Source organism: Lithobates pipiens, unplaced genomic scaffold (genome assembly GCF_037356315.1).
Source record: "Lithobates pipiens isolate NorthernLeopardFrog02 unplaced genomic scaffold, aLitPip1_a1.2 Scaffold_10, whole genome shotgun sequence".
NCBI lineage: Eukaryota > Metazoa > Chordata > Amphibia > Anura > Ranidae > Lithobates > Lithobates pipiens.
In genome coordinates, this window is record NW_027507686.1 from 195,461,906 (window position 1) to 195,489,089 (window position 27,184).

Here is a 27,184-nt window from a genome sequence, read left to right on the forward strand (position 1 = left end):
GTGTAACATAAACTGACAACAACCATCAGCTAAGTTTTTAATTAAAAGAGAAGTATGTTTTATTTTTTATTTTTTTCCTGTTTTATACTTACATAGGTGGATGCAGCATCTATCCCCCGTCGCCTCTGCACTGAGACCAAAAAATGGGTCTCAGGAAAACTTTGCAGATGGTACATTTCTATATTTGGGGAAATGCAGATGCAAAAATCTGCAATGCAACAATCCATTCCAGATTAGTTGCCCTGTCCTAGATTTTTCAATTCTTTTGCCAATTCATGACAAGTATATATGTGTCTGTATTGCATGTTCAAACCTTAATAGCATAGATAATAACATAAGATTAATAGAAGTTTACTCCAGAAGTATATAAGCAGTTTTGAAATTCTAGAGCAATGTTTAAATAATGTATTACACTTTAACTAAACCCATTAGGTGTGACGTGTAACAACAAACATGTTAAAACACAAGAATAAACGTAAAGGAGGAGCTGAGAAGTTAAGAGAAAAAAAAAAAGCAAGCACTTGAGGCAGATGCTAATAAATGTGTAAAATTAGATGTATTATTTGCTGGAACATCAGCAAAAGCTGAGAGCAGCGCAGGCCTGACTGCTGTGGTAAGTCAGACATTAATTTTTTATTCCTTTTTAAACAACATAAAGATTTGTGGACTTTTTGGAACATATTATGCCTACAGTTGTGACTTACTATATGTCCATTCTCAGGCTGGGTCCACAATAGAGGAGAGTGGAGAGGAGAGAGAACACGAGGCAGGCGTTGAATGTGAAGAGGATAGAGGAGATGAGCAGGAACATGAGTGTAGACAAGAGAGAGAAGGTGAGAAAAAAGATAGAGGATTAGAGAGAGCAGAAGACATAACGCATGAGGGAGTAGATGACAGAGGAGATGTAAACCAAGGAGAGAGTGTAGAAATGGCAGCATACACAGAGGAAAGTGAAGTCACCGAGGAAAACATTGATTATTACATTCGTCCCCACCAGGAAAACGTGAAGATATTTTTTAATTATCATCCGCAACAAACATCAAGTAATCCATTGGTACAGAAAGTGTTCTGGTGCAAGGATGGTACTCATAGACAGTGGCTTACTTACTGCCAAGAACGCCATGCATTACATTGCTCTGTCTGCATAGCATTTGCCAAGTTAACTGACAAATCTCCATTTATAAGTGGTATGACAGACTGGAAACATGTGCATCAGCGCATAGAGGAACATGAAAAGAGCATGGCACACAAAACCTGTGCAGAAGCATACTTCTTAAATGCCTCTAAATCTGGCATTAAACATTTACTTAGTGGAAGTCAGCTGTCCTCACACAGAGAACAAATCAGAAAAAGGCGACAAATACTGGAGCGTGTGGTTGATGTTTTCAAATTGATCGGCAAAAGAGGACTTAGCTATAGGTCAGAGAATGAGGCTGCATACATGCTTGATGACAGCAATATCGATCATGGCAACTTTTTAGAGATTATACTCCTGTTAAGCAAGTATGATGTCTGTCTGAAAGAGCATTTAAAAGAATGCATTGAAAAATCTAAGAAGCTACATCAGACTGGGGCAAAAGGCAGAGGTTCCCTCGTTACGTTACTGTCTGCAAGAACCATTAATTCTGTAATTGAAACCATTCAGCACCTTATTCAGGAGACCATTGTGAGAGACATAAAGAATGCCGTAATGTTCTCGGTGCAGATTGACACCACACAAGACATCACCTCACAAGACCAGTGTTCTATTGTTTTGCGATATGTTACAGACACCATTCATGAAAGGCTTATTAGTATTGTCAAGTGTAAGGAATCTACTGGACAATATTTTGTGGATATTGTTTCAGAGCTTGCAGAGAAGATCAATTTAGACTTGAGCAACTGCATTGGACATGCTACAGATGGTGCCTCTAACATACAAGGCCGCTACAAAGGCTTTTCAACTCAGATGTCCAAATTTTCACCAAATCAAGTGCATGTTTGGTGCTATGCCCATGTTCTTAACCTAGTTTTGGCTGACACAACCCAAACGGTAATTCAATGTGGATCACTTTTTTCAGTGCTTAATGACATCGCAGTGTTCTTTCGTGAGTCATATAAAAGGATGAATGTGTGGGAAAGTGAGAGCCAAGACAAGCACCAGAGACGACTCTCACTAATTGGAGAGACACGGTGGTGGGCCAAGGATAACGCTCTCAGGAAAGTGTTTGGATCATTTGCAAATCCAGATAATTGTCTCTACGTGGATGTCATTCTTGCATTGACAGCAATACAAGAAAATATTACCTTAAAAACGACTACTCGCATTCAAGCACGAGGATTTGTAGAAGCTCTGCTGAAGTATGAGATGATACTGACGGCACAAACCTTCCTCAGGATATTTGAGAAGACTTCACCATTGTCCAAATACCTTCAAACGCAGGGGATGGATATACTGTCTGCTCATAGAATGGTTATGGCAACATATGACAGTCTTAAAAATATGTCTAGAGATTTTGCCTCAGTTAGCGCAGCTGCAGAGAAATTTGTTCTGTGGGCAAATTAAAAATTGCAGGAGCAGGACAAAGAGATAGAACTGGAAGTTCAGTCTACATTGCCATCACAAAGAAAAAGGAAGAAGAAAACCATGCCTGGAGAGATTGCTCATGCTGAAACGATCACAAGTCCAGAAAAGGCTTATGAAGTCACAGTGCACAATCCGATAATGGACACAGCTACAGAGACATTGCACAGAAGATTCCTGAGTCATGGCACACTCTATGCTGACCTTGCATTTCTGGACCCAAGAAACTTTGTTCAGTTAAAGTCCTCGTCTCTTTCACCATTTATGTTCCAAGAACTTAGCAAATGTCTGTTGAAGTTTGACAGTGAAGCAAGTGCTGAGAATCTTCAGAGTGAATTAAGCAGTTTTGCTCTTCAGTGGGAAAGATTAAAAATGTCTCCACTAGATGAATACAAGGTAAAAACATTGGAGAATGAGAGTGAAGACGAGCAAGTTGAAATCCAATGTAAGAAGTGTTCCTCGTGTAAAGAATGCCCGCTGTGTTGCTACCAGATTCTCAGGAGGTTCAATCTAATGTCAAATGCCTACCACCTCCTAGGTCTTGCATACCAGTTCCTACTCACCCTGTCCATCACTCAGGTTGCTTGTGAACGTACATTTTCAACACTCAAGTTCATCAAAAGCAGACTCAGAACCAAGCTGTCACAAGAGCATCTGGAAGCTTTTATGTTGATGACAACAGAAAAGGACATCCTCTGCTCTCTTGACTCTGAAGTGATCATTGACAAAGTTGCAGAGAAAAGTGAATTGTTTTCTAAGCTTCTTCTATAAGCCCTAACAGTGATTTTGGACCTTTTTGTATGGTTAGCCGTTTATACTGCCTTTGTAATTCGCATTGTATGTTACAGTGGATATTTCCCTGTCTGTTTATGTTTGTGATTCCCATAAGTTATTATTTGAACTGTTTCTTGTTAATATTATATTCAAACATAAGATGTTATTTATAACTGTTTTCCTTATTTATGACACCTGCCATTGAACGGAGTGTAACTTAAACATTTCATTCTAAAGGTGTCTGTAATGTTGGAATGCATCTTTTTCTCTCAATAATAAAAAAAAAGCAGTTTATACTTACATTGGAATGTTTTACTTATTTTTTTGCGCAATTGCGTATAGTTTATATACTGTTTTTGTGCGTGTTTGCAAAATTAAAGTGGGCCAGTCTGGATAAAGTCCAGAGCCAAATTTTTGTCCCAGTCCAGCCCTGTCCACAACCTGTAAATAGCACATATCTACAACATGCAAATCGCACATATCTACAACCTGTAAATCACACATATCTACAACATGCAAATCGCACATATCTACAACCTGCAAATCGCACATATCTACAACATGCAAATCGCATATATCTACAACCAGTAAATGGCATATATCTCCATTCTGTAAATCACATTCTGTAAATTGTACATATCTACAAACTGTAAATTGCACATATCTAGCCTAGCCGCATAAGGGGCACACAAAATCCAATCACCGCCTGCAGGCTTTCTAAGGGTGTAAATTTTTGATTTCACTCCTCACTACCTATCTCAGTTTCGAAGGACATAAAATGCCAAGATGGCACAAAAAAATGGTCTGCAAAATGCTCACCATACCTCTCAGCAAATGGGTCATTGGGGTGTCTACTTTCCAAAATGGGGTCATTTGAGGGGGTTCTGAACTATCCTGGCATTTTATGCACAACATTTAGAAGCTTATGTCGCACATCACCCACTCTTCTAACCACTTGAAGACAAAGCCCTTTCTGACACTTTTTGTCTGCATGAAAAAAAAATTTTGCAAGAAAATGACTTTGAATCCTCAAACATTATATATTTTTTAAAACAAAGGCCCTGCAGATTAAAATGGTGGGTGTTTCATATTTTATTTATTTTTTTCACACAGTATTTGCGAAGCGATTTTTCAAACGCATTTTTTGGGGGAATAAACACACTTTTTAAAATTTGAATGCGCTAAAACACACTAAATTGCCCAACTGTTTGATGAAATAAAAAAAGATGATCTTTGGCTGAGTACATGGATACGAAACACGACCTGCTTTAAAATTGAGCACAAACATGCAATGGCGTCAAACTACATACATTTTTAAAAGCCTTTAAAAGCCTTTACAGGGTACCACTTTTAATTTACAGGGGAGTTCTACTGCTAAAATTACTGCCCTCGATCTGACCTTCGCGGCGATGCCTCGCATGGTGCAATTGCTGTTTACAGTTGACGCCAGACCGATGCTTGCATTTGCGCGAGAGCAGGGGGGGACAGGAGTGCTTTTTTTATTTTCATTTTTTTTTTTTAAATGGGTTCTATTAGACCCTAGATCTCTCCTCTGCCATCTAAGTCATGAAATGCTCGTAGCTTCCAGTTTCTTAGACCATAGAGATGATTGGAGCCATTCTGGTGTCTGATGAGCTCTATAGTCAGCTGGCCGAATCACCGGCTGCATTCTCAGGCTCCCTGTTGGGGCAGGAGAGCGAGAGAAAAATATGGAAGATGGTGGTGGGGGGCATTCTCTCCCACTGCTTGTAAAAGCAGTCTAGAGGCTAATTAGCCGATAGGATTGCTTTTACATGAAAGCCGACCACTGCCTGAAAAGGATGATACCTAAACCTGCAGGCATCATTCTGGTATAACCACTCAGTCCAGCAACATACCAGTACGTTGCTGGTCCTTGTTGGGCATATATTGTAATCTTTTTTTTTTTCATGCAGCCTGTGGGCTGAACGAAAAAAAGAGATTGATCGGTGGGTATGCCCACCATTAGATACCTCCCTTCATCCACCCACTTCTAATGATGGGCATACGTGCACTATTTATATATGCCGAAGCATGGGGGCATCCACCCCAAACGTTAGGAGCAAATCGCTCTCCGCCCCTGCTGCCCCCATGCTTCGGCATATATACTCTTTTTTTTTTTAACTGTGGTGGTGAAATCACCTCCTACAGAGATGGAGTCACGGCTTTATGTATCGTGGGAGCAAACACTGTTGCTGTCAAGATAAATAAATCCGCGCTGCAACTGAATGGCGTACCTGCTAAGCAAATGATGGTTAACATGCAAATCGCACATATCTACAACATGCAAATCGCATATATCTACAAACCCGTAAATAGCACATATCTCCATTCTGTAAATTGCACATATCTACAAACTGTAAATTGCACATATCTAGCCTAGCCGCGTACGGGACACGCAAAAATCAATCACTGCCTGCATGCTTTCTAAGGGTGTAAATTTTTGATTTTACTCCTCACTACCTATCTCAGTTTCGAAGGCCATAAAATGCCAAGATGGCACAAAAAAATGGTCTGCAAAATGCTCACCATACCTCTCAGCAAATGAGTCATTGGGGTGTCTACTTTCCAAAATGGGGTCATTTGAGGGGGTTTTGAACTATCCTGGCATGTTATGCACAACATTTAGAAGCTTATGTCGCACATCACCCACTCTTCTAACCACTTGAAGACAAAGCCCTTTCTGACACTTTTTGTTTACATGAAAAAACATTTTTTTGAAAGAAAATGACTGAACCCCCAAACATTATATATTTTTTAAAGCAAAGGCCCTGCAGATTAAAATGGTGGGTGTTTCCTTTATTTATTTTTTGCACACAGTGTTTGCGAAGCGATTTTTCAAACGCATTTTTTGGGGAATAAACACACTTTTTTTAATTTGAATGCGCTAAAACACACTAAATTGACCAAATGTTTGATGAAATAAAAAAGATGATCTTTGGCTGAGTACATGGATACGAAACACGACCTGCTTTAAAATTGAGCACAAGCATTCAATGGCGTCAAACTACATACATTTTTAAAAGCCTTTAAAAGCCTTTACAGGGTACCACTTTAAATTTACAGGGGAGGTCTACTTCTAAATTTACTGCCCTCGATCTGACCTTCGCGGCGATGCCTCACATGGTGCAATTGCTGTTTACATTTGACGCCAGACCGATGCTTGCATTTGCGTGAGAGCGGGGGGGGCAGAGGTGCTTTTTTTTTTTTTTTAAATGGGTTTTATTAGACCCTAGATCTCTCCTCTGCCCTCAAAGCATCTGACAACACCAAGATCGGTGTGATGAAATGCTTTCCCAATTTCCTAATGGCGCTGTTTACATTCGGCGAAATCTAAGTCATGAAATGCTCGTAGCTTCCGGTTTCTTAGACCATAGAGATGATTGGAGCCATTCTGATCTCTGATGAGCTCTATAGTCAGCTGGCCGAATCACCAGCTGCATTCTCAGGCTCCCTGTTGGGATAGGAGAGCCAGAGAAGAACATGGAAGATGGTGGGGGGGCATGGGGGCATTCCCTCCCACTGCTTGTAAAAGCAGTCTAGAGGTTAATTAGCCCTTAGGATTGCTTTTACATGAAAGCCGACCGCTGCCTGAAAAGGATGATACCTAAACCTGCAGGCATCATTCTGGTATAACCACTCAGTCCAGCAACATACCAGTACGTTGCTGATCCTTGTTGGGCATATATTGTAATCTCTTTTTTTTCTCATGCAGCCTGTGGGCTGAACGAAAAAAAGAGATTGATCGGTGGGTATGCCCACCATTAGATACCTCCCTCATCCACCCACTTCTAATGATGGGCATACGTGCACCATTTATATATGCCGAAGCATGGGGGCATCCGCCCCAAAATTTAGGAGCAAATCGCTCCTCCGTCCCTGCTGCCCCCATGCTTTGGCATATATGCTCTTTTTTTCGTTGTTTAACTGTGGTGGTGAAATCACCTCCTACAGTGATGGAGTCACGGCTTTATGTATCGTGGGAGCAAACGCTGTTGTAGTCAAGATAAATAAATCCGTGCTGCAGCTGAATGGCGTACCTGCTAAGCAAATGATGGTTAACATGCAATTCGCACATATCTACAACATGCAAATCGCATATATCTACAAACCCATAAATAGCACATCACCCACTCTAACCACTTGAAGACAAAGCCCTTTCTGACACTTTTTGTTTACATAAAAAAAATATTTTTGCAAGAAAATGACTTTGAACCTCCAAACATTATATATTTTTTAAAGCAAAGGCCCTGCAGATTAAAATGGTGGGTGTTTCATTTTTTTTTTTTCACACAGTATTTGCGAAGCGATTTTTCAAACGCATTTTTTGGGGAATAAACACACTTTTTAAAATTTGAATGCGCTAAAACACACTAAATTGCCAAAATGTTTGATGAAATAAAAAAAGATGATCTTTGGCTGAGTACATGGATACGAAACACGACCTGCTTTAAAATTGAGCACAAACATGCAATGGCGTCAAACTACATACATTTTTAAAAGCCTTTAAAAGCCTTTACAGGGTACCACTTTTAATTTACAGGGGAGTTCTACTGCTAACATTACTGCCCTCGATCTGACCTTCGCGGCGATGCCTCGCATGGTGCAATTGCTGTTTACAGTTGACGCCAGACCAATGCTTGCATTTGCGCGAGTGCAGGGGGGACAGGGGTGCTTTTTTTATTTTCATTTTTTTTTTTTTAAATGGGTTCTATTAGACCCTAGATCTCTCCTCTGCCCTCAAAGCATCTGACAACACCAAGATCGGTGTGATAAAATGCTTTCCCAATTTCCTAATGGCGATGTTTACATCCGGCGAAATCTAAGTCATGAAATGCTCGTAGCTTCCAGTTTCTTAGACCATAGAGATGATTGGAGCCATTCTGGTCTCTGATGAGCTCTATAGTCAGCTGGCCGAATCACCGGCTGCATTCTCAGGCTCCCTGTTGGGACAGGAGAGCGAGAGAAAAATATGGAAGATGGTGGTGGGGGGCATTCTCTCCCACTGCTTGTAAAAGCAGTCTAGAGGCTAATTAGCCGATAGGATTGCTTTTACATGAAAGCCGACCACTGCCTGAAAAGGTTGATACCTAAACCTGCAGGCATCATTCTGGTATAACCACTCAGTCCAGCAACATACCAGTACGTTGCTGGTCCTTGTTGGGCATATATTGTAATCTTTTTTTTTTCATGGAGCCTGTGGGCTGAACGAAAAAAAGAGATTGATCGGTGGGTATGCCCACCATTAGATACCTCCCTTCATCCACCCACTTCTAATGATGGGCATACGTGCACCATTTATATATGCCGAAGCATGGGGGCATCCACCCCAAACGTTAGGAGCAAATCGCTCTCCGCCCCTGCTGCCCCCATGCTTTGGCATATATGCTCTTTTTTTTTGTTGTTTAACTGTGGTGGTAAAATCACCTCCTACAGAGATGGAGTCACGGCTTTATGTATCGTGGGAACAAACGCTGTTGCTGTCAAGATAAATAAATCCGCGCTGCAACTGAATGGTGTGCCTGCTAAGCAAATGAGGGTTAAAATGCAAATCGCACATATCTACAACCTGTAAATTGCAAATATCTACAACCTGTAAGTAGCAAATAACTGCATTTTGTAAATCGCATTCTGTAAATCAACTATATCTGCATTCTGTAAATCACACATCTGCATTCTGTAAATCGCACATATCTACAACATACAAATCACACATATCTACAACATGCAAATCGCATATATCTACAACCTGTAAATTGCACATATCTACAATATGCAAATCGCATATATCTACATCCTGTAAATCACATTCTGTAAATTGCACATATCTACAACCTGTAAATTGCACATATCTACAACGTGTAAATTGCACATATCTACAACCTGTAAATCGTACATATCTACAACCTGTAAATTGCACATATCTACAACATGCAAATCGCACATATCTACAACCTTAAAATCGCACATATCTACAACATGCAAATCGCACATATCTACAACCTGCAAATCGCACATATCTACAACATGCAAATCGCACATAATGATGGGCATATGTGCAGCCTGTGGGCTGAACGAAAAAAGAGATTGATCGGTGGGTATGCCCACCATTAGATACCTCCCTCATCCACCCACTTCTAATGATGGGCATATGTGCACCATTTATATATCCTGAAGCATGGGGGCATCCGCCCCAAAAGTTAGGAGCAAATTGCTCCTCCGCCCCTGCTGCCCCCATGCTTCGGCATATATACTCTTTTTTTTGGTTTAACTGTGGTGGTGAAATCACCTCCTACAGAGCTGGAGTCACGGCTTTATGTATTGTGGGAGCAAACACTGTTGCTGTCAAGATAAGTAAATCCGCGCTGCAACTGAATGGCGTGCCTGCTAAGCAAATGATGGTTAAAATGCAAATTGCACATATCTACAACCTGTAAATTACACATATCTACAACCTGTAAGTAGCACATATCTGCATTCTGTAAATCGCATTCTGTAAATCACACATATCTGCATTCTGTAAATCACACATCTGCATTCTGTAAATCGCACATATCTACAACATACAAATCGCACATATCTACAACCTGTAAATCACAAATATCTACAACATGCAAATCGCATATATCTACAACCTGTACATTGCACATATCTACAACATGCAAATCGCATATATCTACAACCTGTAAAAAGCACATATCTGCATTCTGTAAATCGCATTCTGTAAATCGCACATATCTACAACCTGTAAATTGCACATATCTACAACATGCAAATCGCACATATCTGCATTTTGTAAATCGCTTTCTGTAAATCGCACATATCTACAACCTGTAAATTGCACATATCTACAACATGCAAATCGCACATATCTGCATTCTGTAAATCGCACATATCTACAACCTGTAAATTGCACATATCTACAACATGCAAATCGCACATATCTACAACCTGCAAATCGCACATATCTACAACCTGTAAAAAGCACATATCTGCATTCTGTAAATCACATTCTGTAAATCGCACATATCTACAACCTGTAAATTGCACATATCTACAACATGCAAATCGCACAAATCTAAAACCTGTAAATCGCAAATATCTACAACCTGTAAATAGGATATATCTGCATTCTGTAAATCGCACATATCTGCATTCTGTAAATCACACATCTGCATTCTGTAAATCGCACATATCTACAACCTTAAAATCGCACATATCTACAGCATGCAAATTGCACATATCTACAACCTGTAAATCGCACATATCTACAATATGCAAATCGCACATAATGATGGGCATACGCGCAGCATTTATATACGCCGAAGCATGGGGGCATCCGCCCCAAAAGTTAGGAGCAAATTGATCCTCCACCCCTGCTGCCCCCATGCTTTGGCATATATGCTCTTTTTTGTTGTTGTTTAACTGTGGTGGTGAAATCACCTCCTACAGCGCTGGAGTCACGGCTTTATGTATCGTGGGAGCAAACGCTGTCGCTGTCAAGATAAATAAATCCGCGCTGCAACTGAATGGCGTACCTGCTAAGCAAATGATGGTTAACAATGAATGAATAATCAAGAATTTCTAAGCTGCTATGCGGCAGCCCCTTACCTCTTAGGCGGGCAGAACAGAGAAGTGCCGTGCCAACGTCACTTCCTTGAGTGACGTCGGAAGCACCGCCCACCGCTCACTCATGTGCAAGTCTATGCACTTGCTCGGTCAGTCGATCGTGCCGGAAGCTGTGGCGCGATCGGCTGCGCCGCAGAGCGCTCCTTTTTTGGCCAAATGAAGCGCCTCGTCTGCAATCTTGTGATTGCATAGACGTGGCGCTTCCTATATTGCACTGCGCCCGGCGCCAGTGCACATTGGGAGGGAAAAAATTTCTTAAAGGGACATGTTTAAAAAAATCTTTTTTTTTTTATTTATTTTTTGACTACATGGGAGGGGGGTGGGCAGCGCCTGGGCACCCCCTATGAATGGACCTCCACTGGGCTTTGGGCTGCAGGTTTTGGGATATGGGATATGGGCTGTGGGCTTTGGACTGTGAGCTAAAGGAGAGGTTTGGGAATTAATGGAGAATGACAGAGGGAGGCACAAACATACAGAGACAATTCCATGACAAATAGTTTACAAGGACGTTAACTAAAATGTCTATCTTTATATTAGATTTTTTTTTTAAAACAAGACCAAAAACATACATACTATTTTATCATATCACTATCCTATCTCTATTTACAAAATATATAATTTTTTTTTTTTTTTTCAAACAGAGGTGAGGGGAAAGGGAGGGGTTTGGGAGTTAACAGAGGATGTGACGAGGAATCGGAAACGCACATAAGAAACAATTTCATGACAAATAATTTACAAGTACATTGACTTAATAATATCCATCTTATCTATAAAAATCTATACAAGAACAAAAATCATACATACTGTCTTAAAATATCACTATCTTATCTATGTTTACTAAAAAAAAAATTTTTGCATTTTTATAGGGGGGGGTGCCCCCCCCCGCCACTCTCCGGTGCTCTTCGTGGGCTTGCCTGTACAATTGGCGACCCAGAGAAAGAATCGGCACCAACGGAAGTTTACCGTAGAGATTTATGACGTTATGTCACGTCCGGGCTGGCGGATGTAAACAAAGCCGAGACCGTTCATTTTATTTTTTTATTTTTAACGATCTCAGCCTTTCCAGCCTGGAGGAGAGATGTGGGGTCCATAAAGAGGCCCTGCCACACACTACTCATATAGTAAACTCTGTTTTAAAAGTATATATTCAATTTAAGTATGTGTTCTTAACCCAAAAAAGTAGCTATGGGCTTTTGGACTGTGGGCTTTCTTCTCCCCAATTAGCCGCCCAATCACACTTCTTTTGTGTACTTTGGTAAAGAAGTGACACTAAACTCCGGTCCCTTCATTTATTTTATGATCCAACTTCCTGAAAAGGGCAATGGGCTTTAGACATTATGCTATGGGCTTTGGGCTATAAGATTTGGCCTATAATCTTTGGGCTCTGGGCTTTGTAGTGTTCATAGAGCAGTGTACATGACTGCAACTAACGTGCACTGCTCTTTCGAAACAGACGTGAGGGGAAAAAGAAGGGGTGTAGGAGGACCATTAACTAATGGATGTGTATGAATTTTTAATGAAAAATAAGGATATTGTTTAGTGGAAAAAAAAAATCCGGCCTCCACCACCCCTTATACCCAACAATCCCTCTCCATCTTTGTAAGATTTAAAAAAAAATGTGTTTTGCTGTTTATATGTTGAGTTTGTAACTACATTTTGTAGTCTGGTCTGGAATCCTCAACTTCATCAGAATGAAGGGACTCCTTTTTGGTGATAATTGTCTGGAGCGCTCCCCTGGAAAGCTTGACGCTGCATCAGGATGAAACTACTCCTTTGCGGTGATAATTGTCTGGAGCGCTCTCCTGGAAAGCTTGACGCTGCATCAGGATGAAACTACTCCTTTTTGGTGATAATTGTCTGGAGCGCTCCCCTGGAAAGCTTGACGCTGCATCAGGATGAAACTACTCCTTTGCGGTGATAATTGTCTGGAGCGCTCTCCTGGAAAGCTTGACGCTGCATCAGGATGAAACAACTCCTTCGCGGTGATAATTGTCTGGAGCGCTCTCCTGGAAAGCTTGACGCTACATCAGGATGAAACTACTCCTTTGCGGTGATAATTGTCTGGAGCGCTCTCCTGGAAAGCTTGACGCTGCATCAGGATGAAACAACTCCTTTGCGGTGATAATTGTCTGGAGCACTCTCCTGGAAAGCTTGAAGCTGCATCAGGATGAAACTACTCCTTTGTGGTGATAATTGTCTGGAGCACTCTCCTGGAAAGCTTGATGCTGCATCAGGATGAAACTACTCCTTTGCGGTGATAATTGTCTGGATCGCTCGCCTGGAAAGCTTGAAGCTGCATCAGGATGAAACGACTCCTTGGGCACTGATGAGATGGCACTGATGAGCACTGATGGGCTGCACTGATGAGGTGGCTTTGAGGTTGGAACTGATGGGCACTGACAGGAAGCACTGATGGGCACCAATAGGCAGCACTGATGTGCTACTGATGGGAACTGATAGGTGGCACTTATAGGCAACACTGAGGTGGCACTGATGGGCACTGATAGGCAGCACTAACATGTGGCACTGACAGGTAACACTGATGGGCAGCACTGAAAGGTGGCACTGGGCAGCACTGAGGTGGAACTGGTTGGCACTGGCAGGTGGCAATGGTTGGCACTGGCAGGTGGCACTAATTGGCATGTGTCACTGGTTGGGATTGGCAGATGGCACTGGGTGGCAATGGTGGGTTTCACAGCAGATAGTGTAACTGAATGCTCTCTGCAGCACTGCGGTGTGTTAAACTGTATGAAGAAAGAGAGGAGCTGACAAATTCAGAGTGATGTCAGAGGTGGTCGGGACACGGGGTGGTCGGGACACGGGGTGGTCGGGACCCGGCAACTATCCAGCCAATGATTGGGCTGTTTAAGAAAGGGACAGGTGTTGGATAGCTGGGTCTCGCCCATCCCGGGTCCCGCCCACCCCGACATTCAACCTCAATTTTGACAGCTCCTCTCTCTCTCCATACAATTTCACACCGTGGCGCTGCTCTGCCAACAGAGTGTGAAGAAGGGAGGAGGAAGCTCTCGCCATGTCAGCGGCTGTTGCGTTGCTCCCTTCCTGCTCCATCCCCACTCCTGCCGCTAATCACTTTACCAGACAGTGTTCTGTGTGTGGAGGGCCTACGAGGCCTGCAAGGCACCTCCACTTTCCCGGTCAAGACCCCACAGCCCGCCCTGTAGCAGGGGCACCTGTCACTGACAAAAGCCCAGGCCCCGGGGCACAATTTCTAGTCGAAATGGTGACCTGGCGCCTGGGATTTGTCGAGCCCTGCTCTATAGGGATCATTACCACATTACCACCTATAAATTACCTCATACTCATCGTCCTCTTCAAGAACCTGAAAGTCAAGCAACACCTCTTCAACGTTAAAGTACCACACATTACGATTTTCATCAAGCTGAACCTCAAACCTGTCATTGAGCCACTCATCGATGTCAATGTCTAAGTGGATTCCGTGGTCCTGCTGGGGGATGGGAATAGGAGCACGGCACAGTGGACAGGTTGCGCTTTGCTCGATCCAATGTTGGATGCAGCCCATGTGGAACTCGTGACCGCAGGTCAGAATGGCCGTGTCTTCTCCAGGTTCATACCCTAGAAGACAAATTGAACATCTCACCTCCTCCTCGCCACGCAGCTCCATGGCCGGCGGCGGTGCTGGAAGATGTTCAGCCACCCTGTCGCGGTCTCTCGGCGAACGGCTCCTGTTCCTGGGTGGGCCTGCCTCCTGTCTCCGCTGATGTGGGGCTCTGGATCGCGTCCTGTGGGCGATTGGTGACTCGTCGCTGTCCTGGCGTGAGCGCCTTCGCCAGGATCTGGGACGTGAAGGCCGAGGCATCTTGTTGAAAGTCTGTATACCTGCAAAAAACTACAAAATTAATGATAATATTCTAATAAGGGTTAGTAATAGCGATAAATATCAATAAAAATGATAAAAATTGTGGTTATTTGCCATCAGTCGCTAAAAATCGCAGTGAAATACGGGAGCTCATAGGTTTGCTAATCTGACAGAGCTTCGCTGCTTTTAAAATTCAACATCTAAGCAGTCAGACGTTCTAAGTCCTGTATTTCACTATAGAAACTAACTTTACTGTTATAAATACGTCTAAAATGCAAAACTCTGGTGGGTGTAACATCTACCCCTCATCAACCCCCTTCTGTGTTCACTCATCTACCCCTCATAACTCCCCCTTCTGTGTTCACTTAACTACCCCTCATAACTCCCCCTCTGTGTTCACTCATCTACCCCCATCACCCCCCCTCCATGTTCACTCATCTGCTCCCCATGTTCATTCATGTATCCCCAATTACCTCCCTCCGTGCTCACTAACCCCCCATTCACTCATCTGCCCCATCACCCCCCTCCCCATCCATGCTCACTAACCCCCCATGTTCACTCATCTATCTTACCCCCCACCTGTTTACTCATCACCCCCCCTTCCCCAATCAACACCCCTGTATTCACTCATCTGCCCCCCATCGCCCACCTCAGTGCTCACTATCCCCCCCCCCCCCGTGTTTAGCACCACCTGAATCGGATGACCAATTCCCAATAAGTACTTCCTGTATTACTTTTGCTGATATTTGAATTGTTGGTGTGAAAGTTTATGCGTTCAGCTGGACATTTCTATCCCCTCCATGTCATCCTCCTGGAAGAAGTCTGTTTTTTATCAGCAAAACAAGCTGTCATGCAGATTGAGCAGTTAGAGGGTTGAGCCAAACCATGTGCCACTGATAGGTGATTGCAGTGATCAGCTCTTTTATTTATTTGTGTAAAACCTTTATCCCAAAAAATCTGTCGTTCTAACTGCTTGTGAGTCTAAAGTGTGACCTGGAGATTGGCTCCAATTTGGTAGTGTATGTAAATCTGCTAGTACATCTAATCCCCCCTCCCCCCAGACCAACAATGCTTCTGTCCTAAGATGTGCCCCCTGTGCTCCTTCATCCAGAGTGGGGGCAGTCTAGTACAGGAGGTGTGTTACTGGCCAGATTACCAAGGGGAAAAGCCTTCGGTCCCTTTCACACGGGCGGACCACTCAGGTGCTCCTGTCAGTTTTTTAGGGGGACCTAAACAGAGGATCCATACAGGTCTATGGAGGGTCGGATGTCAGCGGTGACATGTCCACCGACATCCGACCCGCTGAAGTCAGACGGATGGAAACCCTATTTTCCATCCATCTGGCGGATCAGATGAAGACGAACTCTACAGTCTATCTTCATCCCATTCCCCATAGGGGAGAGCGGAGCTCTGATAGGTCCGCCCTGCACAGTGTACAGAGATGGAGCTGTTATCCACCTGCTGAGCGGGGATCAACGGAGCGATCCCTACTGAGCAACGCATAGTCCGTACACGGACACGTCTATGTGAAAGAGCCCTTAAATAAAGTGCGTTCCGGTGTGTGTTTGATGCACTTCCAGATGCTTTTTTCTTTTTTTTTCAGTTTTTTACTGTACTGGGGTCCGGTGCATTTTTGATGCATTCCAGTGCAGTTTTCTATGCGTTTTATTGCCTTCCAGTGTAGCAAAAATGCCGCTTTTTTTCTGGAACTGGAAAGCCCCGGGGCACTGCACTGGGGGGACCTATGTCATTGGAAATCATATAACCTACTTTCCAATGCGTTTGGGGGAAAAATGCACTGGACTGAATGTGGTGTGAATTACGTTTTTTTTTATATATATATTTCGGACATTAACCACTTCAGGTCTGGAAGATTTACCCCACCCCCCCCCTTAATGACCGAGCCATTTCTTGCGATGTGGCACTGCGTTATTTTAACTAACAATTGCACGGTCGTGCGACTCTGTACCCAAATAAAATGTCCCCCCCCCCCCCCCCCCCACAAATACAGCTTTCTTTTGGTGGTATTTGATCACCTCTGCTTTTTGTTTTTTTGCTCTAGAAACAAGATAGATAGAAAAAAAAGACAATTTTGGAACAAATAAATATTTTTTGCTTTGTGCTATAAGGGCCGATTCACACTGGTTCGCTGTGTGAGATCGCATGTGATTTGTACCGCACTGCAGTACAATTCACATGCAATGTCCGTGCAATGCGATTTCAGCCATACAGATAGTCGCATTCGGACCAAACTCGCACAGGAAACTATTTTTGGTCTGCTGGTCTGCACAAGAATTGAATCGCAGGGGTGTTCACACCTATGCGATCCGATTCATGGCCGAACTGACAGTTTGCAGTGCGGTATGCGAGCTGAAATGGGGGCGTCATTAACATTATATTGACACTCAGAGTGGTTCACATATGGCAATGTGAAGTGCTGTGCGAGTCGGGTGCGATGCGGGAACTCGCAGGGTTTCTGCATCGCACTGGTGTGAACCCAGCCTTAAACACATCCGATAAAAAATGTAAAAAAAAAAAATCACATTTCATTATCAGTTTAGGCCAATATGAATTCTGCTACATATTTTTGGTACAAAATCCCAATAAGCGAATATTGATTGGTTTGCACAAAAGTTATTGTGTTTACAGACTATGGGATATATTTATGGAATTTTTTTTATTTCTTTTTTTTTTACTAGTAATGGCGGTGATCAGGGACTCATATCGGGACTGGGAGATTGCAGCTTTAAAACTGGACACCTTACAAGCACATTTTTGTGAACCAGTGACACTAATACAGTGATCAGTGCTAAAAATATGCACTGTCACTGTACTAATGACACTGACAGGGAAGGGTTTACCAACTTGGGCGATCAAAGGGTTAAATGTGTGACCAACGTGTGGTACTGTGTGTGCTCTGTGCTGTTTTCTCATTCCTGCTTTGCAGGGAGAAACAAACCACACATTGCTGCTGTCAGAAGAGATTACATGGGGCTCTCTCTCAGTACATATTGTTAGCACTGATCGCTGTATTAGTGTCACTGGTTCCCACAAAGTGTCAAAAGTGTCACTAATGCCGCGTACACACGAGTGGAATGTCCGACAGAAAAAGTCAGACGGAATCTTTTCATTGGATATTCCCATCGAGTGTGGGCCTCAACTGACTTTTATTTTTTTTCGAAAATTCTGACGGACCTAGAAATAGAAAATCGTTTTAAATATTTCCGGCGGAACCAATTCCTATGGGGAAAATCCTCGTCTGTATGCTGTTCCACAAACGACGCATGCTCTGAAGCAAGTACGAGACGGCAGCTATTGGCTACTGGCTATTGAACTTCCCTTTTCTAGTCCCACCGTATGTGTTGCACGTCACCGCGTTCTAGGCGGTCGGACTTTGGTGAGATTGTGTGTAGGCAAGACACGCGATTTTCCGTCAGAAAAACCTTCGGAGTTTATTCCGACGGGAAAACCAGTCGTGTGTAAGTGGCATTAGTGTACGATTTGTCCACCGCAATATCGCAGTCCCGCTATGAGTCACTGATTGCTGCCATTACTAGTAAAAAAATAAATAAAAATATGTTCCCGTATTTCATTTTAAAAATCTGGTCGCCTTATTTTAGGGTGAAATATGTAACCTGTTTCCAGTGCTGTAGCTGCCCCACAAAGTCCACACCTCATCAGTGCCACCTATTGGTGCCCATCAGTACTGCATATTAGTGTCACTGTCACATGACATAAAAAAAGTATCAGCAATCGGTATCAGCAAGAATTTTATAAAAAAAAAATGATCAGTACTTGTACTCCGTCTTAAAGTGGTATTGGGGCAACCCTATTTAAAAATGGAAGTATAGGTAAAACGTTTTATTTTTGGATAGAGCAAGAGAGGGTCATAACCCCTGCCAGATTTTTTTTATTATTATTATTAGTATTTGTTTTCACCATCTGTGTCCCATTTTGGAGATTTTCCCTCACTTCCTGTCTCATAGCCAAACAGGATGTGAGAGGAAGCATACAGTGCCAGACCATCAGAGCCCATGCCATAAATGGCGGCTCCTATGCGCATGGGCGGGAGTGACATCATAGCGCCCCTGGCCACTCATGTACCCGGAGGCCATGAACCCGGGAGGCCGGATGAAGATGGAAGTCCTGTCAGCAGTGAAAGTGCGCTATTGCATGGCTTTGTTTTAAGGTAAGTCTCTGTTAATGTGCTAGTATGCGATACATACTAGCACATTATGACATTGCCTTACAGGGGGAAGTTTTTTTGTTTTGTTTTTACTGCAGTTTACTACCGCTTTAAGGGAATCCCTTGGGGGACCCCAAGCGACCAGAACTGGTGTCCTCATTGGAAGATTTCCTCTCAATTACTTTTCTGGGGACACCCCAAAATGTGGGATTTTCTTTACGTTCAATGATAATGGTAATATATATAATATATATACCTTATATACATATATATTTTGTTATAAAATGTTGACAACTGGAAATTTTTCTCCTTCATTGATGTACAAATGATAAAACTGCTTTGATGGGAACTGATAAGGTGGCACTGAAGGGCATTGATAGGTGGCACTGGTGGGCACTGAGAAGGGGTACTAATAGGTGGCACTGATGGGTGGTAGTGATGGGCACTGGTAGATGGCACTGATTGGCATCACTAGTGAGCATTGATAGATGGCACTGATTGCTGGCACTGATTTGTGATTCGTGCCACTGTGGGCACTGGCAGGCGGCACTGGTGGGCACAGATGAGATGGCTGTGCATCTTCCTCTTCGGGACTGATGTCCTTTGCACAGAAGCCAGAGATTGGCTATTTTTTCTCCTCGCGCTCCTCTCATTGACTCGGTGATCACAGTGCGGGGGGGGGACGTCTATTGATGGCCTCCTGGCAATGTAGGTCCACACTGTAGCCGTCATTCGGCTATAATGCGGATCTGAAGGGGTTAATATTACAAAGCACTTTAATTCTGTATTTTGCTTGGGGATCTATTCAGGTTAAATATCTGGGGCAGGCACTAAAGCCATATTATTTCTAGATTTTGTATATTCTTTATTACATCAGGAGATTCATTTTTGATTTTTTTTCAATGAAAACAAATGGACGTCCAGATGTATTTCTAGCCCCCCCCCCCTGCTTTTTTTTATTCGTTTTTTTAAAGGACTAACGTTTATAGTGCAACTCTTGGTTCAAAACACACCCCCCCCCCCCCCCCCCCATTACCCCAGTAGTATTTTCAACTTTTATTAATCTTTATTTTCTTGCTCTCTTAATTTTTTCCCCCACTGCTTGTGTGTGAAAAATGACATTTTTTTCCCATTTATTTACAGTATATATCTCAATTTGCTGATATTGACTCCATTATAATATATTTGTTTAAAAAAAAAAAAAAAAAAAACATTAAAACACAATTATGGCTTTGTTAATGTGTCTTTTTTTATTTATTTTCTATTCAGTCCAGCAGACATTGTGTGTGGTATTTGCAAGGCTGTTTAAATGGTCTTTTTCATGCATCCTCTGCAGCATTAAAAGAGTATACTGCAGGCCACATATTAATGAGGTGCATTGGCTCCATCAGATTCAGGGTGAAAGTGTGTTCCACTAACTCCAAGCCAGGGTGTGGTATGAGCAGGGAAAAGTGTACCAGAGGTATGTGGCCTGAGCAGGCTAAGGTGTGTGCGAAGAGATCCAGTCAGGCGGGGCAAAAGGAGAAGCTGCCCCGGGCCCAGTTATTTTTGTGGGGACCAAAGCAGCTGCCCCTTGAGCCCAGGGTTGGTCATAGCTACAGGGGCCCATGCTGCCTCCCTATCATATAAGTGTAGCTGAGCGCTCTCCCCTCACACCGCTGCACAGGCATTACAGGTCTCGGGTCTGCTGTGCTATCACAGGGAAAAGGCACAGCTGCAGGTTGTCTGTGTGCTCGCAACCTCCTGCCCCCCCCCCCCCCCCTCCTGTCAGCACCAGCTCTGTCTAATCACTGCTCACTCACTCTTCCCCCTCCCTCCAGCTAAGAAGAATGAGCTGCCAATCAGAAGAGACTTGAGGGGCATGAATGGGACATGTAGTCTCAAGGAATGGCCTATTCACCAAAGTCCATGGGGCCTGAACTCAACCCTGCTTTTTGTAAAGGGAGCAAGATTTGCCCAGGCAAAAATTTACCAGGATGGTGCAGTGTTATGGGAGAGTTGGTGAGTGGTACAGCAGTACAGTTCCCCCTGTGAGAGACTGAGCTGCTGAAAAACCACCAAGCGGAAAAAAAAAAAAAAAACACCAAGCGAATACTATGTGGGGGAGACTGGAAGAGTGAGAAGATGTGTTGCTGAGCCACTGCCAGGATATAGACCTTGCTGCAGTGCCTACTGGAGATGTCACAGGCAACCAAGCAGTGAGCTTTAATGATGTGCTGTTGTCTCTAGCAACCATTAAGTGGTAATGATGCATAGTAACCAATAGCAGGGGGTCGTCCAACTACGGCCCTCCAGTTGGTCAGAAACTACAATTCCCATCATGCCTAGTCATGTCTGTGAATGTCAGAGTTTTACAATGCCTCATGGGATGCGTAGCTCCAACAGCTGGAGGGCCGTAGTTTGAGGATCCCTGACCTATAGCAACCAATCAGTGAGCTATAATGTGCAGTAACTTTTAGCAACAAAGCAGCCGTAATGTGTGCTGTTTCCTCTAGCAACCAGTTATTGAGTGGTAATGATGTGCTGTATTCTCTGGCAACCAATCTCAATTGCTGCCTGATCTGCTGTAGTAAGCCGATTTTGAGTCTAGCTGCTCTCCTAGCAGTTGGAGAGCATAATTGCATGGCACCAGCAGCGGTGTGTTCATAAAGGGCACAGGATTAATTTTGCTAACATTGAACCCCCTATCAGCCAATCAGGTGCGCAGGGTTTGTGTTACCTGTCACCTGATTTGTTGAAACGACAGGCTCTGTGATTGGACATGTGATAGGTGTCCAATCATAGCAGAGGAGGAGCAGGCTGGAGAAGACATCAGGGTCAGGGAAGAAATGGGGGACACTGGACATCACCGTCACCCGATGCCCACCCGAGACAAGGCAAGTGCTGGGGAGATGGGCGGCACAGTGGCAGCTTTTTCAGGCTTGTCGGTGATTACACACCAAGGATCGAAGAACCTCAATGGATATAGGCGTGGAAACAGTTTATTTAAAACATTTTGCTTGTCTTGCAAAACACTCTCAAACCAAGGTTTTACTGTATATGTAAAGTGCTGTGTAAATTGATGGCGCTATAACAGTATCTCATGGACAGAGGACAGAGTGGGGGGTTGTAGTCAGTGGGGGGAGTTGTAGTCAGTGATGCCTCCTTCGCTGGCCCCGGCTACCTGGAGACGTGCTCAAAATGAGCGGACTTTTCTCCGGGCGGGAAAAGTCCGCTCATTTCAAAAGTACGGCGGACTGGCACACGCAAGGCCGGATTGTCCGCTGAAATGCGAGTCCGACGGAAAGATTGGACTACAAAATTACTTTCTAAATCCGCCGTACTTTTGGGTAAAAAAAAAGTCTGCCTGAGGCTACACACGGGGGGATTGTTTGATCGTGTGTACGCGGCATAAGAGTACCTGAACTTCCTTTCCAACCCTCTGATCCCATGTTAAGAGACTGTTCATTGTCTACGGTTTTTGCAAATAAAATCCATTTAAGTGGATCTGTCGTCAGTCTCTCAAGTTACTGGGCCATCTACCACGGGACACCCCGTGGCCCAATCTAACCAGCAGCTCCTTCGGGGGTTAGCGCTACATTTGTATATATCTCTTTGGGATGTGGTGCCCTTGATCCCCTGACATCTGGCAGGTTTAATACATCTTATTTTGGTGGTATTTCATTACAACTTTGTTTTTTTTAAATATATAAAAGTCCCGACCCCAACCTGATAGAACACCTTGGGGATGAATTAGAGCAGAGACTGCGAGTCAGGACTTCTTGTCCACATCAGTGCCTGACCTTACCAATGTTCTTCTGCAAGAATGGTCAAACATTCCCATAGACACACTCCAAAACCTTGTGGACAACCTCCCCAGAAGAGTTGAAGCTGTTATAGCTGCAAAGGGTGGGCCAACTCAATATTGAGCCCTACGGAATAAGACTGGGATGCCATTAAATTTCATGTAAAGGCAGGTGTCCCAATACTTTTGATAATATAGTGTTTGTATACACAGACGTTTAGAAATAAATGTAAACAAACATATTAAAACATGAAATCATGGATGGTGTCAATAGGGCAGTGGCCAGTGTCAGTAAAACAGGGGAATGCCACAACCCTGGTATCCTCTTCAACAGCGGGCGGTCCGCTTTCAGATAAAAGTGGTCTCTGCAATGGATTTGCCGCAAGATCACTTTTATCGTCGGAGGGAGAAGGGCCCCGCCCGCCGTGCTGCGTCATCTCCACCGCTTACCAGAGCCGTCTGTAGTGGCAGAGACGATCGCGTCCTCTTCCCTGTGAGGCTGGATGCCACCACTCTGCTCCATACCATTGGATGGCGGAAGAGACTTCAAAGGTCACTTAACCCTAATGGTCTTAAAAGGGGATTTTTTTTTTTTGTAAATTAAAAAAAGACATTTAAGTGTAAATGTGATATCTGAGGTCTGCTTGACCCCCCCAGAACTCACATTTAGGGGGTCCTGTCATGCTTTTTTTTAAAAGGACAGAGTACAAGTAAAATAAAGACGAAAATACGTTAGTCCTCCTCCTCCTCCTCCTCCTCCTCCTCCTCCTCCTCCGAGAAGGAAGAAGGCCGGGTCATCCAGTATAGGTTTTTCTGTGAATTTTTGGGCAATATGTCCAATCTCCTTCCAAAAGTGTTCTAGTTTGGGGCAGGACCAAAAAAAATATGGAGGATGGTGCCCTTATCTCCCTGACATCTCCAGCATTGATCAGTAGTTCCGGGGAAAGATTTTATGCAGTTTCACCGGAGTTCTATACCACCTGGTGAGAGTTTTAAAGTTGGTTTCCTGTATTCTCCTACTGATAGAGGATCCATACGTGAACCTGAGGATGCGCTGTCATTGTGGTACACTGAATGTTTTACCTAGATCCGGTTCTCAGTCACATAAGCAACTCAAAGAATGGGGTTCCGCAGGAGTGATCAGTAAGTCATAGTTGGCAGAAAGCATATGGGGCTTCGCTCCCAAGTCCACACAGAATTCTTCAAAAGTTGTGAGGGCCCTGTCAAAGTGTCCTGGGGGTGGGAGGGTTTGAAGGAAGTGAGCAAGTTGGAAAGCGCCCCAAAATCCCAAGCATAAGTCATCCATCGGGTCGGTTAACACTGAGATAGTCGGCCAAGCCCCAGCAATTATGAATTGGGAGGCTTGTTTGAAGCCCGAGTTCTTTAGGTTCCGGAAGGTAGCATAATGAAGTCCCAGTGGGAAAACAGGGATTCCATAGTATTGGGAATAAAGGTGATGTCGGTGACGAAATGGGGGAAAGCATCAGCAGAGTTGAACAAAGTCTTGCAGTATGGCCTATCAGAGGATGGTTTCTAACCGCCTTTGGTAGGGAGGCAAAACACCAAGGTGCTCTACTAAGAGGAACAGTGGACTGGGCTTGTTCAATACGAACCCAGAGTTTTAGGTCTGCATGCCTGTTCCAATCGATTAGCCTACTTAGATGTATCGCTTGATAGTACTTGCATTTGTCTGGTACTGCTATTCCCCCATATCGTTTCGGCAACATGAGTTGGCTACGTTGCAATCGCAGACGTTTGTGAGCCCATATAAAATCAAAGATTACTATTTGGACCTGCTTGAAAAATTTAGATGGGATATGGATGGGCAGAGCCTGCAGGAGATGAAGAAAATTGGGGAGGATACTCATTTTAAGAATGTTGCAGTGGCCAAACCAAGAATGCAATCCGGCAGTCCATTTATCTAGCAGCAATTTGACTATTTTCAGTAACGGGGGTTAAGTTTAGTCCAAAAATTCTGGCTACATTGGAGGGGATCAGTGTGCCCAAGTACTTCAGTGCTTTGTGGTTCCAGTTCAATTTAAAGTTGCTCTGAAGATGAGCCAGAGTTGTTTGCAGGAGGTTAACCTCCATTGCTTCGGACTTGGAGAAGTACATTTGGAGATTAAAAAGGACTCCATACCTCTCAAACTCTTTCAGCAAGTTAGGGAGTGAAATCAGGGGGTTTGTGAGAGAGAATAACATATCAGCAGCACAGGCCGAGGTTTTTGTTGAGTGTTGCCTTAATGCCTGTGATGTTGAGCTGGACGGTGGAGAGAAAGAGCGAAGAGGAGGGGCAACAGTGGACAACCCTGTCGCATCCCATTGGTGATTTTGAAAGGGTCCGATAGAACTCCGTTGGCCCTAACTTCAGCTGATGGTCGGGAGTAAATCATGGAAATCCATTGGAGGAGTATTTTGGTGCCGAAGCCCACGTACCATAGAACTGATAGCATAAAATTCCAGTTCACCCTTTCAAAGGCCTTCTGAGGAACACACATTGCGTCCGGGGTTTGGCAATCACCTATAGTAAATTTAACACTTTTGTGGTATTGTGCCTAGCTCCTCGGGGAGGAACAAAGCCTTCTTGATCTAGATGTATTAGGTTCGGGATAAGATGTTGGATCCTGTTTTCTAGTATTTTGGTAAAAAATCTGAAATCCAGATTAAGCAGAGAGATCGGCCGGTAACTCCCACAGGAAGCCGGGTCTTTCCCCTCCTTAGGGATCAACGAGATGTGGGCTAGTAGGGTGTCGGTCGTGAATGTTGCGGAAGAGCCTAGCGCATTGAACAGCTTGAGGTATGGGGCGAAGGATGGTAATAGGGTCTTATAATATTGTGCGGTGAAACTGTCTGGGTCGGGTGCTTTACCTTTTTTGGAGGTTCCTACAGCTTTCTGAAGTTCCTCTTTGGAAATGGGATCTTCTAGGATGTCCCTGTCTTCTGTCGATAGTTGAGGCATTTGTGAGGAGGTAGGAGTCTATCTGTGTCTGGGTGGGGCATTGGGCTGTCAAATTATATAAGGAATATAAAAGTCCTTGAATGTCTTTGCTATATCATGAGGTTTTGTGGCTTTAGGCCCGCTGGGCGGTATTAGATGAGGGATATAGGTTGCTAGTTTCTGGCCAGCAGTTTACCACATTTATCTCCAGACTCATAGGAACATTTACTGCAGATATGTATGGCCGATTTGGCCTTGAATTGTAACACATCTGTTATTTGTGTGTGTTTCATGAAGAGGTCCTTCTCCAATGAGATGGTGTCCTTTTATGACAGGTCTCTAGGTCTTTTAGATCATCCAGTAATGACATGAGCAGTTCGGTGCGTTTCCATTTGAGCCTAGCTCCATGCTTGATGAGCACTCCACGAATAACCGCTTTGTGTGCTTCCCAAATGATGCTGGGGTTGCAATCTGGGGTATCGTTGTGTTTGAAATAACAGTCAAGTTATCTTATGATGTTTGCAAGCACATCTTTGTCTTGTAGAACGCTTTCATTCAGTCTTCAATGTTTGGTCACATCGGTCATGGAGTCGTTCAGGGTATAGGTCATGAATACCGGAGCATGGTCCAACCAAGTGACGGAGCCTATTGAGGAGGTACGTACCACGTGTAACTGGGTATGGGGGACTAAAAAGTAGTCAATGCGCAAGTAGGCCTTATGGGGAGTGGAATACAAGGAGAAATCTCTCTCTTTGTAGGGTGGAGGATGCGCCATACGTCAATTAATTGATTTCCGTGTAGGGATTGACTAATGTGTTTGCGGGAACTGAGGGAAGTGTCCCCAGCTGGGATCAAGGGGATATTTAGGTCCCCCCCCCCAATCAAATGACCTTCAGTGAAGTCAGTCTCATCAACGTCCTACTCAGAAAGATGTCGTAGTTCGTTAGGGGCATAAAGATTCGCCAGTGTGACCTTGACGCAGCCAATCATGCCCTTTAGGAACAAAAAAACGACCTCCAGAATCAGCCATTGACTCTATATGGGACCATGGCACTCTGAGAGGAGAATAGAAACCCCCCTCGACTTAGCCGACAGGTTGGCAGCATTAGAAGACAACACTTTTTGAGAGAAAAGGAATCTGAGCGGACCAGATACCACGTCCCAATATTTATGAAAAAGAAAAAAAGGGACCAAAAAGGGGCTGGGGGATCACCAACTGCTGGGACGTTTACGGTATCGAATCAAAATGTTTACAAAAAATTAGAGATAAAACATTATAATTTTATTCATAATATGCAAAAATATAAATTAAACATTCATTAAAACAGTGATTTCGCATTTATCTGTGCACAAACAGACATATTTACATTTAATCACATTTTCCATTCACCATACAGGGAGAATGAAGAGAAAAGCAAGCTGCAACCATTCAACATGTTTCGCCCGGATTGGGC